A 12,756-nucleotide genomic window follows, 5' to 3' on the forward strand; every position below is an offset into this window, starting at 1 on the left:
AACAACCCACTGACAGGCGGCTACTGTGCACTGAGAACGTGATGCTGAGTGAACGATGGATGGCAGGCACAGGGCCACGGGGTCCACGGTTCCGCTGATGCCCACTACAGGCCGCGGCTGCACAAACTCTGAAGATGCTAAAAACCAATGAGCAGGGCACACAGGTGAAGTGACAGGATGTGACCATCTCAACACAGTTATTTTTTTAAAAGCCGATACAATCCAGTCTAAGGCCAAATGTCTGAATTAACATCACTTAATGGCCCTGGCTGGTTGGCTCAGCGGTAGAGCATCGGCCTGGCGTGCGGGGGACCCGGGTTCGATTCCCAGCCAGGGCACATAGGAGAAGCGCCCATTTGCTTCTCCACCCTCCCCTTCCTCCCTGTCTCTCTCTTCCCCTCCCACAGCCAAGGCTCCATTGGAGCAAAGATGGCCCGGGAGCTGGGGATGGCTCCTTGGCCTCTGCCCCAGGCACTAGAGTGGCTCTGGTCGCGGCAGAGCGACACCCCAGAGGGGCAGAGCATCACCCCCTGGTGGGCAGAGCATCGCCCCCTGGTGGGCGTGCCAGGTGGATCCTGGTTGGGCGCATGCGGGAGTCTGTCTGACTGTCTCTCCCCGTTTCCAGCTTCAGAAAAATACAAAAAAAAAAAAAAATTAAAAAAAACAAAACAGCACTTAATGATATACAGCTCACCATCTCAAAGAAAGAAACAAAAAAAAGGGAAAATTATGCCCCCCAATATGCATTATTTTGAGGGTAACCCCTTCCAAATAATGTTAAACAAGCTTCTCATTGTTCAAAACAAGTTATCACTGTTTTTGGTCATTTTTTCTCCCCCAAGATCTCAGAGTTCAATTTTTCTTTATTTTATTTTTTTTATGGATTGATTGATTTTAGAGTGACAAAGAGGAAGGAAGGGGGGAGAGGGAGAGGGAGAGGGAGAGGGGGAAGGAGGGGGAGAGGGAGGGGGAGAGGAAAGGGAGAGGAAGGGGAGAGAGAGGGAGGGAGAGAAGTGTTCATTTGTTGTTCTACTTAGTTGTACACTCATTGGTCACTTCCCAGGGATCAAACCTGCAACCACGGGTGTTTTGGGACAACACCCTATCCAACTGAGCTAACTGACCAAGGCTCTTCAAGAAAAAAACTGATTTTAACTTTAATGTCAAGTATCAATTGCACACACACACACACACACATATAAATGTAGCACTTTTATTTATTTTTATTCAGTGAGAGGAGGGGAGGCATGCGCCACAGTGTGATCCATCCAGCAAGCCCACTAACTGGGCAATGCTCTGCCCATCTGGCGTGTTGCTACATTGCACAGCAACTGAGCTCTTCTTAGCACCTGAGGCAGAGGCCATGGAGCCATCCTCAGCGGCCAGGGCCAACTTGCTTCAATTGAGCCATGGCTGCGGGAGGTGGAAAGAGAGAGAAGCGAGAGGGGAAGAGGTGGAGAAGCAGATGGGTGCCTCTCCTGTGTGCCCTGGCCGGTAATCGAACCCAGGACATCCATATGGAGGGCCAATGCTCTACCACTAAGCCAGGGCCAAACTGTAGCACTTTTAAACATCAAAGAATATCACTAGAAAAACTATCCACCCCATTACTACCACCAGAAAGCATTCATTTACTTAGTTCTACAATGAAATAAATAAAAAGCACTTGGGGGCTTTTAAGACACAGAAATATTTACAAGGCTTGAAGTCCATGAAGTCAAAGAAAACACATTCACCAACCAAACATAAAACTCACAAATAGGCCTCTGCATAAAATAAACTAATTAGAGAAAGACTACATCCTCTACACAAAACGGAAGAGCTCCCAATTTGTTCCCACGGTGGCCTGTCCACCTCAAAGTTTTCAAGGACCCAGCCAAGAGAAAACAACGTGGTAACTCTGAAAGCACAGTTCTATAATTGGCTGACATCATTACAATAATGTGTTTCTATTTTCCATCGGAAGAGGATCGTGTCTACTCATCACTCACAATGAGTCAGCCAGTGTGCAAGATATTTTACATAATGGGAAATTTATTGTGACCCAAAAGTTCAGCGTGTTCTCATTAAGTTACCAGAAATTATAGATGTGAAGATACTTCTGTTAACTTAACCAAAATCAAGAAAAGAAACTACTTTAGGTATGCACACATTTTTTTCAGTTTGGTCGGTCTAATTCTTTTTATGCTACTGTATTTCAAATTAGTCAGGATTGGTAAGTTTTGTAGTTTAAATACTAAATACAGAAAATCTGCATACTGACAACATAGGTAATTTTACATCGGTTTTGATGCTGCATCAACTTGCTACCCATAGAGCTAAGCACTATCAAAACTGGGCAGAGACGGCTTCAGTTTTTGTCAACACCCTTACAGTGAAATGGTTTTTCCAAAATTATGATACCATCTAACACGTTAATGGAGCCTTCCCATTGTGCCCCGCTGGGAATTTAACTGTCTCTACGGAAAATCTTACAGTATTGTGTCCATTGACCATTTCCCACGTGATAGCCAGTGCTGTTTTATTTTTCAAAATCCCAGGAAAAGAAAATATCTAAGCAATTAAGCACATAGCACATTTCCAGACCTTTTAAAAATCCTCCATAATATACTAAAATACTCTGAAGGCCCACTTGGAAACTTGATGTGTATGCACACAATACAGATGCAAACATGTAAAACACGATAGACGCACATTCTACGAAATCAAACATTTCCAATTCCCTAAATGTCATCCATGTGAACAAAGACAGTACTGCCAGGTATTTTTTATATTACAGGCTGGTCCCCGGAAAAGGGTAATCACGCAACACAAGGGGCATCTCTGAAACCCTGTTAGATCAACTGGCACATACTCACCACAGCGCTGGGTGCTGCCCTTGTCCTGCACCGCCGCTCACCAGACCTGTCTTGAAGGAAGTTTTTACAGCACAAACTCTAGACTTATACATCTTAGAATATATTACAAAAGACCGCACTAAGTCTTTCTGAAAACTAACATCTCTCACAAAATCTGCAAGACGGATGTGCGTTTCTAACTCAGTGTCATGGCTCATTAAATCTTAAGTACCTGGGACACAAATAATTCTACATTGAAAGAATCCTCTGTAATATACATGTTCAGATGTGAGTTAATACAGTCTACATAATTCATCAAAGCCCACAGAAAAACTTTAGAAATACTACAGAGTGACATCTGCTCCAAGAACACACGACCTCGCCCTCTGTCCTCTCGAAAGGCTTGGGACGTGCAGACTGCACACAGCCGAGCACGGCGCTCCCCGTTCTAATAAAACTGGCAGCTTGCCTGCAGCCTGGCAACTCAACACTTTTTCTCACAAGCACTTAGCAAGTACCATTTCAGAAAGCAGGTAATTTTTTACAAAGACATCTACCTACATCAAAAATGCATCTTAGAAACATTAAAAAAAAACTATCCTCATTATATTTTAAGTCAGGAAACGTACATAAAGTGTAACTAATGTTGAGACTCCTGGCCCAGCGACAGGCAGTGTGAGACTGCGGCCAGGTCAGTGCAGCGCTGAGGATCAGACCCACCAGTGGAGGGCACTGAGGCCCAGAGGGTCAGGAGGGGCGCCTTGCCTCAAGCCTCGCTCGCTGCTCCTTGACCAGTGCCAGTCTCATGGGAAATAGATGCAGGACGGCCCACAGAGGCCACTTCCTCTACTCCCTGCGCCCAGGAGCAGTGCCACGTGCCAGGCCCTGTGTGGCACACCTGAGACAGTCATGCTTTTCGGCATCGACAAGGGTGACAGCACACGCCAGGCCCCATGGCACTGCCTCCTCAGCGTGTGCTTGTCACTCACACACCACGCTGGCCACCCATTTTCTTCTGGAGACATACTGCCCGAAACAGGTCCACAACCCCACGCCTGCAATCCTGACATCCCCCAAGCTCCGGAGACACGTCGGCACCTCCTGGGGCAGCAGGGCCTGCCACGTGCCAGGCGATCCACTGTCTCTGGACCACTTGGTGCCAACAGTCATACCCGCTGCTGCAAAAATCTTAGTGTCCGGTTACAAGGTGCTGCCCAGCACGCTGCACAATGTGTGGCACATTCACTAATTCCAGTCTAACACCTCTCAGCAGGAGTTACACAGGACTGTTAAGTGACAACAGGACAGGCACTGTCTGGAAGAGTGACTCGCAAGCCCCTTTAACAGCCAGGAGACAACAGCCATCTGGATTTAAAGTCCAGATTTACACGTCTGTCCCACACACCTGCCGAGCACGAGTGTGCCATGGCCCTCACCAGATGCTGGTGTACAAGGCTGAAAATAAGATGACAGTCCTGGCCTGATGGGTGGTGGCGCAGCAGGTAGTGTCCCCTGAGGTATGGAGGACCCAGGGTAGAAAGTAGAAACCCCAAGTCACTGGCCTGAGCATGGGCTTGAGGTCACTGGCTTGAGCGTGGGATCATAGACAGGACACCATGGTCACTGGCTTCAGCAAGGGGTCACTGGCTTAGCTGGAATCTCTGGCCAAGGCACAGATGAGAAGCAATCAATGAACAATTGAAGTGCCACAACTAGGAGTTGATACTTCTCATCTCTCTCCCTTCCTGTCTGTTTAAAAAAACAAAGACAGCCCTGGCCGGTTGGCTCAGTGGTAGAGCATCGGCCTGGCATGCAGGAGTCCCGGGTTCGATTTCCGGCCAGGGCACACAGGAGAAGCGACCATCTGCTTCTCCACCCCTCCCCCTCTCCTTCCTCTCTGTCTCTCTCTTCCCCTCCCGCAGCCAAGGCTCCATTGGAGCAAAGTTGGCCTGGGAGCTGAGGATGGCTCTGTGGCCTCTGCCCCAGGCGCTAGAACGGCTCTGGTTGCGACAGAGCAACGCCCCAGATGGGCAGAGCATCGCCCCCCCCCCCCCCGGTGGGCATGCCGGGTGGATCCCGGTAGGGCGCATGCGGGAGTCTGTCTGACTGCCTCCCCGTTTCCAGCTTCAGAAAAATACAGAAAAAACAAAAACAAGAACAAACAAAAAACAAAAAAACCCCAAAGACTATATAGTCCCTGCCCCCACGAACCCTCCGACTGGAGGGGGGGACCAAGAGGCAGTACACGCACAAACACGTTGCTGGCCGGGACAGGGAGGCAGACATTTAAAGAGGGGCTGTGCAGGGGCGGTCAGGGGCGGCCTCTGTGCCCAGTGGCCTGGGAAGCCAGTCCTTAGGAATGGAAGGGGGAGTGCTGGAGGCCCAGCAGGCAGCCACCCCACCCCACCCCCGAATTCAAGAGGAACGAGGAAAGGAGCAGGACCCATGCGATGCCGTGGGTCCACGTGGAGAGCTGGAATGCGGTGTGACCCAGCCACGCAGTGACACTGCCAGTTACCAATCCAACTCCCTGCAGGCCTCGGCCATCGCGTCTGCTCACAGGAGGACCAGGCCTCTGATCTCTCACCCACTCCCGCTCCACGAACTAATTTTGTGCAGTGGATCTAATTGTTCATAGCACTTTCCACTGGGAAGGATGAAGAAGCTGAACGGGGGGGGGGGGGGGGGGGGGGGGAGGGGGGGGCCTAATCACATGAAAACCGTCTGGAAAGAAAAGGCAGCAACGTGGCAAGTCGGAGAGAAGCGAGTGACTGACTGCCAACGACCGGCCGCTCGCCCAGACACCTGCCAGAGTCAGAGGATGTGTGCAGGGCGGGCCCAGGCCGGGTGGCTCAGTCGACAGGGCGTTGGCCCAGCACCAGAGGTGGCAGGTTCAATCCCCGGTCAGGGTACGTATGAGTAGCAACTGATGTGCGCACCAGTAACTGGAACGGCAAGCTGATGCTTCTCTCTCTGTCTCCTTCCCCCAAGTCGATGGAAGAATTAAAAGATGTGCAGTGCACCTGCTAAGTGCTTCAAGAAAACCGGAAACGGGCTTGCTGAAGTGTCCTTGGAGGGTACTGCACCTCCGGGGCCTGCCTCCCTCCACATCCTTCCCCCAAGAGGGGCGGGAAGGGGGGCTCGGGCGCCCCGTTCTGCCCAGGCGCCCGGTTCTGCCAGCGGCCTCCCCAGTGCAGAACCAAGCGGCTTGCCAAGCAGCTATTAAGATGCACAAATGGAGGGATATTTGGAGCAGCTGCAGAAGCTCTATTAAGGATAACAAAATGGGTAAGTGAATCTCAAACTCTTTAAGGTTAAATACCCACTTGGGTGAGATTTCACAATACAACAACAGAATACAGTAATGAAGTAGCTTCTCAAACTTTTCCACCAAAATACCCCAAGGGCACAGGAGAGAGAACCCCCTGGGTAAGCACTTTAAAGTAACTCAGCTTATGTGAAATCTTATGCATCTATGAAAAATTCATGCAAATTTTACATTTAACTCCAGAACCAAGCCCACTACACCTCTTCCCTCCCTGTCACTCTCTGCTTCTGGAACCAGAGGCATTGTGTATCTTCCCCCCCCCCCCAGCGCCTGCCAGCCTACCCTCCCTACCCCTCAGCCCATGTCCAGCCCACCCCACCACACAGGGCAGCAGCAGTCTGGCCCCACTCCCCGCACTGTCATTCTGTCCACCTGAGAGCAAACCCTTTCAAGGAACTGTCAATGGGTACTCCCTCCCCCCCAGGTCTGTTCCCCCACCCCACCCCCACTGTCTACGACACCACCCCTGCCCAGTTCCCAAGACCTCCAGGTTCCTGAATCCAATGGTCAGCTCTCACTGAACCTGCCCAGTGCCCAAGTGGCTGTTCCTAAGTCCACACACATCTCCTCCAGCCCTAGCGCCCTGTGACTTGCAGACCGGGACAGAACAACTCCAGTGCTTCTCCCTTGCTTCTGATCCCCACCCCACCTCCCCACCCCCGCAGCAACCCCGGCTCACCAAGTCCCACCAAGTCCCACCGTACCACCACCAGGTTGGTCACACACCCCGCACCCACCCTGTCAGCAAGGGCTCTCTCTCTGCTCCCTCTTCCAAACCCAACCACACCTCACCAAGCTCCAACCACACTGGCCTCTTAGCTGTGCTCCTAAAACATGCCAACCACATTCCCCGCTCCAGGCCTTTGTACTTCCTGCCTGTCGACCTAGAAACACGCTTCTCCCCAGATCTTCCCAGGCTCCCTTCCTTGCTTCTTCCAGGCCCTGCTCCACCGCTCCCCGGCAACTGGGAACAACTGGGAAGTTGTGTTCCCGTCCCACCCTGCCTCACAAGCCTTTTCTCCTCCTCCAACACGCTCTGCTCTGGAGCACTAACTCACACGGTGGCTGGGGCCTGGACTGGCCCCTCCCCCCCTATTAGAATACACACTCAAGAGGCTACGAGTTGGACTCACTCACCTCTGTGTTGCCAGCTCTTGGAACAGAGCCCGGATGTTGGGGGGGACTTGATCAATATGTGTTGCATCTGTTTAGGGCCTTATTCTGAAACATTAGTGTGTTAATGTGAAAAGCTTCCTTACATACTCAACACTGTAACACAAGAGTCTGCATGCCCGGGACACAGAAGTAAGTAGAGCACACACACTTCCCGTGCCCTCCGTATGAACCCCGTCCTGGCAGCCACGCAGGAGTGACATACCACAGGAGTGCCCAAGACCTGGCTGCACCGTTACTTATCACAACACTGTGTAAAGCAGAGAACACTGGAAACAAGCTAAGTGTCCAATAACAGAGAACTGAATCAACAAACTGACTTGGCCATCATCTTACCAGCTGCAAACAACAGGAGGGACCCTTGCGGGCATTACACTCACTGAAATAAGTCAGACAGGGAAAGACAAATACTGTATGATCTCATTTGTAAGTGAAATCCAAAAAACAAAAAGACAAACCCATAGATAACAGAGAACAGACTGCTGGCTGCCAGAGGCGGAGGCTAGGGAATGGGTAAAATAGATGAAGGGAGTGAAAACAAGCTTCCAGTTATAAAATGAGGAAGTCCTGGGGGTACAGTGTACTGCATGGTGACAGCAGTTAATAACACTGTATTGCATATTTGAATGCTGCTAAGAAGGTAAATCTGTTTTCTTCTTCTTTTCCAAGTGATAAGAGGGGAGATAGAAAGACAGACTCCTGCATGTACCTTGACCTGAATCCACCCAGCAACCCCCATCTAGGGCCAATGCTCTGCCCATCTGATCATAACCGAGCTCTTTTTAGCACCTGAGGTGGAGGGCTCCACGGAGCCATCCTCAGCACCTGGAGCAATGCATTTGAACCAACAGAGCCATGGCTGCCGGAGAGGAAAAAGTCAAGAACCAGATGGGCACTTCTCCTGTGTACCTGAACCAGGAATCAAACCCGGGACTTCCACACAATGGGCTGACACTCTATCACCGAGCCAACCAGCCAGGGCAGAAAGTAAATCTTAAAAGTTCTCATCACTAGGAAAAAAATTCTGTAACTATGCATGATAATGAATGTTAAATAGATTTTTTGTGACCACTTCACCATACATACAAATAGCTAATCACTATGTTGTATACCTGAAACTAATATAATGCTGTATGTCAATTATACCTCAGTAAATAAAAAGAAACTTTGACATAATCATGAGTTCAGCACATAGTCAATTAAATAATAGAATGCCATGCTATTAAAAAATAATTCTGGGGCCCTGGCCGGTTGGCTCATTGGCTCAGTGGTAGAGTATCGGCCTGGCGTGCAGGAGTCCCGGGTTTGATTCCTGGCCAGGGCACACAGGAGAAGCGCCCATCTGCTTCTCCACCCCTCCCCCTCTCCTTCCTCTCTGTCTCTCTCTTCCCCTCCCGCAGCCGAGGCTCCATTGGAGCAAAGTTGGCCCGGGCGCTGAGGATGGCTCTATGGCCTCTGCCTCAGGCGCTAGAATGGCTCTGGTTGCAACAGAGCAACGCCCCAGATGGGCAGAGCATTGCCCTCTGGTGGGTATGCTGGGTGGATCCCGGTCGGGCACATGTGGGAGTCTGTCTGACTGCCTCCCCGTTTCCAACTTCAGAAAAATACAAAAAAAAAAAAATTCTATCCAACATAAATATAAGATTAACAAAAATAACTTTAAATCTCCTAGTATCACATTAAAAAAGTAAAAAGAAATAAGTAAACATATGTAATATACATTATTTAACCCAATGTAAAAATTTTATCATTTCAATGTGTAATTGGTATAAAAAAAATTTTTTTTCTTAGCGTACAAGAAAGACAGGAAGGGAGAGATATGAGAAGCATCAACTCATAGTTGCAGCACCTTAGTTGTTCATTGATTGCTTCTCTATCTGCCTTGAGTGGGGCCAGCAACCTTGGACTCAAGCCAACAACCTTGGGGATCGTGTCAATAACCCCACAATCAAGCCGGGGACCCTGCACTCTAGCTGGCCAGCCTGAGCTCGAGCTGGCCACCTCAGGGTCTCAAACATGAGACTTCAGCACCCCAGTCGAGGCTCTCTCCACAGCCACCCCAGGTCAACAATATAAGAAATTACTTATGAGATTTTGTTCTTTTTTTCCAAACTAACTTCGAAATCTGGTGTAAATTCACACTTTCAACCCATCTCAGTGCGGACTGGCCACACTTCACCTGCTCCCTAGCCACCTAGCTATTATACTGGACAGCACAGTATTATGTCATGAACACTGCTTAGTGGGTATGAGAAAGAGAAAATTATATTCTGCAGAAATCAAAAAATTGATCCTAAAACACATAAGGGAATGCAAAGGACTCCTAATAGACAAAGCATGCTTAATCAGAACCAATCTGGCCCTGGCAGATGGCACAGTGGAGAGGGTCGGCCCGGAGTGCCAAGGTCCTGGTTTCAGCTGGGGTTGCCAGCTCAATCCTGAGGGCACCAGTTTGAACCCCAGGGCGCCAGCTCAACCCCCGGTCAGAGCCCATATGAAGAACAATCAATGGCACAACTCAATGGAACAACCAGATGATGCTTCTCTCTCTCTCTCTCTCTTTTGTATTTTTCCAAAGTGAGAAGCAGGGAGGCAGAGACACAGACTCCCGCATGCACCCAACTGGGATCCACCTGGCATGCCCACCAGGGGGCAATGCTCTGCCCATCTGGGGTGTTGCTCCACTGCAACCAGAACCATTCTAGTGCCTGAGGCAGAGGCCACAGAGCCATCCTCAGCGCCCAGGCCAACTTTGCTCCAATGGAGCCTTGGCTGCGGGAGGGGAAGAAAGAGACAGAGAGGAAGGAGAAGGGGAGGGGTGGAGAAGCGTATGGGTACTTCTCTTGTGTGCCCAGACTGCGAATCAAACCTGGGACTTCCACATGCCAGGCCAATGCTCTACCACTGAGCCAACCAGTCAGGGCTCTCTCTCTTATTAAAAAAAAAAAAGAAAGGAGAAGGAGAAGGAAGGAGAAGGAAGGGAGAAGGGAGGAGGGAGGAGGAAAAGAAGGAGAAGGAGGAGAGGGAGGAGAAGGAGAAGGAGAAGGAGAAGGAGAAGGAGAAGGAGGAAGAGGGAGGAGAAGGAGAAGGAGAAGGAGAAGGAGAAGGAAGGAAGGCAGAAGAGGGAGGAGGAGGAGGAGGGAGGAGAAGGAAGAGACGGAGGAGGAAGAGGAGGAAGAGGAGGAGGAGGAGGGAGGAGATGGAGGAGGAGGTGGAGGAAGAGGAGGACGAGGAGGAGGAGGAAGAGGAGAGGGAGGAGGAGGAGGAGGAGGAGGAAGACCACTAAACTGGAAGATACATGTTGGGCAAATGAATTTGTAAAATTATAATTTTGGAGTTTGCTCACTTTTATTGTTAAAAACGGCTGCCCAGATGTAACTATGTAAACACAACAAATTAAAATAAATACATACATACATAAATAAAAAAGGCTGCCCAGATATGTGATCTGTGAGACTGCTAATTACCTTCCTGCTTGGGAAGGGCCATTGTTATGCTAATGTGTGTTGGAGGAGGTGTTTTCACACCAAAAAGTTTTAAGAAGAAAGAAAAAGCAGGAAAGGAAGGAGAAAGAAGCCAGTTTTGCAGAGTAAGAAGCCATGTTGGCAGCTGGGGAACCAGCAGTGACTTAGACTAGTGGGAGCCTTTGATTCTAGGAAAAACCGGGACCAATTCTCCTGGTTGTGGAACCAGAGAATGTGTGAGTGGGTTTTGGAGCCCTCTGTGTGTTTACTTGCCAGCCAGGTGCGAGGCTGGGGTAAAGGAATGGCCCACCGGTTTTTGGCTCCGCTGTTTCTCTACCATCTGTCCGAATCCAATGGGAACCTGCATGTGGCTGGCTGTGACAGCCGCGGCTACTGGACTTACAAGACACAAGTCCCGATTTCAAAGCTTACTACGAAGCTAAGTTGTCAGGAGAGCACCGGCATCAGGGTGAACATATAATGGATGTAAAGCCAGTAGGCACGGCCACCATCACAGCCACCTGGCCCATGCAGGTTTGCATTAGATTCAGATGGTAATGAAACAATGGAGCCAAGAACTGGTGGGCCATCATCTTTAATCCTAGCTTGCACCCAGCAGGCAAGTAAAAACACACACTGGGCTCCAAAACCCACTTATTCAGCGCTCACAAAGCTACTGACTTATCCGAGTTTCCTAGAATCAAAGGCTTCTACCTCACCAGACTTATTCACCTCTGTTCCCCATCTCCTTCCTTCTCTCTGAACAAACTGTACAAACTAGCTTTTCACTCAGCACTCCACCATCTTGGCTGCTTTTCCTGGCCTCCTCCAGGTGGCCTTTCTCTGCTCTCCTCTCTAATGCTAATCTCAGGAACTGAGAGAGCAAGCTCCGGTCTGACCCACTTTATAGTATAGAAATCAAAACCTTTAATCCAGTATATCATACAAACAAGGAAGTCTCTGATACAAAGTCACTTATCTGAGGCATAATGGGATTCCTCATGAGAGTGCATTACCCCATATCATGCAACAGTCAAGGGTGTAGGGAAAAGCTTAGTCTTAAAACTAAGCCTCAGGCTTTAACAATTGGCCTGCTTACAGCCTGTCCCCCACACCCAATGCAAACTATAAGCGAGCAAACATATACATCATATTTACAAACTTATTTGATCAACATTCCACCCCTTTTGCTCGCTTCACAGTCTAAAGCACAGGTATTCCTGCACAAGGAAATTAGGCACATTACACAAATTACAACATGACAAACCATACAATTTCAACAATTACAAAGATACACTTCACCAGTCTCTGAGCACTTTGTCAAAAGTGCAAAATGTCCTCAGCCTTCTTTCTAGCCGTTTGAAAGGCTATCCTGGGCAAGGGTGTGCTTCCAGCAAAGCCGTCCCCCACCCCCATCAGGGTATTTCACATTGTCCAAAATCCGAAAGTCCATCCAACAAAGGAGCCAGTGCCCACTCCGGTCATAGTCCAGGAATCAGTCCACGCACATGGGGCCTCAGCCACCCCCCCCCCCATTCCTGCCATCCTGGCAGGTCTTACACTGTCCCAAAGAGGAGCACGTGGCAATGGCAGTCAGCATTTCCATCTCTGCTCCAGAGAGCATGATGACATTCACCCCTATGTCCCAAAATCGCAGACCTGCCAGGTACATAGCAAGTACTCCTTGCTGTTGGGCTCTCACCTTCCAGAGACTGTGGATCGCAACTCCAGCCTGATTCTCCTCATCCTCCAAAGAGGAACTGAAAACACCAGCTCCCGCCGCCGCCTTCTGCTCCGCAGGCCCTGCAGCTCCAGCTCTGGCCTCAGCCCCGGGCCTCCCGCTGCTGCTGGCCCTGCACAATGTCCAGAGCAATCTGCAACTCACAAACATGTGATTCCTTCTCCAGCAGCTGCTCCAATTCCAGGTGAATCTCACAAACCTGGTCGGCCTCCT

General features: G+C 49.8%; 1 protein-coding gene across 5 annotated transcripts in view; it reads right to left on the reverse strand.

Moving 5' to 3' along the window:
* The window catches only part of TRAF3 (TNF receptor associated factor 3), a 131,482-nt gene that overhangs the window by 84,129 nt on the left and 34,597 nt on the right, over positions 1–12,756 (reverse strand). The window contains exon 1 of one of the 5 annotated variants that reach the window (XM_066274765.1): positions 12,090–12,143. The exons of the other annotated variants lie outside the window; for them this stretch is intronic. The gene's annotated coding sequence lies outside the window, so the exon portion shown is untranslated. Of the gene's footprint in view, positions 1–12,089; positions 12,144–12,756 lie in introns of those variants that run through there. 5 annotated transcript variants of the gene reach the window in all.

This window comes from Saccopteryx bilineata, chromosome 4, assembly GCF_036850765.1.
Source record: "Saccopteryx bilineata isolate mSacBil1 chromosome 4, mSacBil1_pri_phased_curated, whole genome shotgun sequence".
Classification (NCBI taxonomy): domain Eukaryota; kingdom Metazoa; phylum Chordata; class Mammalia; order Chiroptera; family Emballonuridae; genus Saccopteryx; species Saccopteryx bilineata.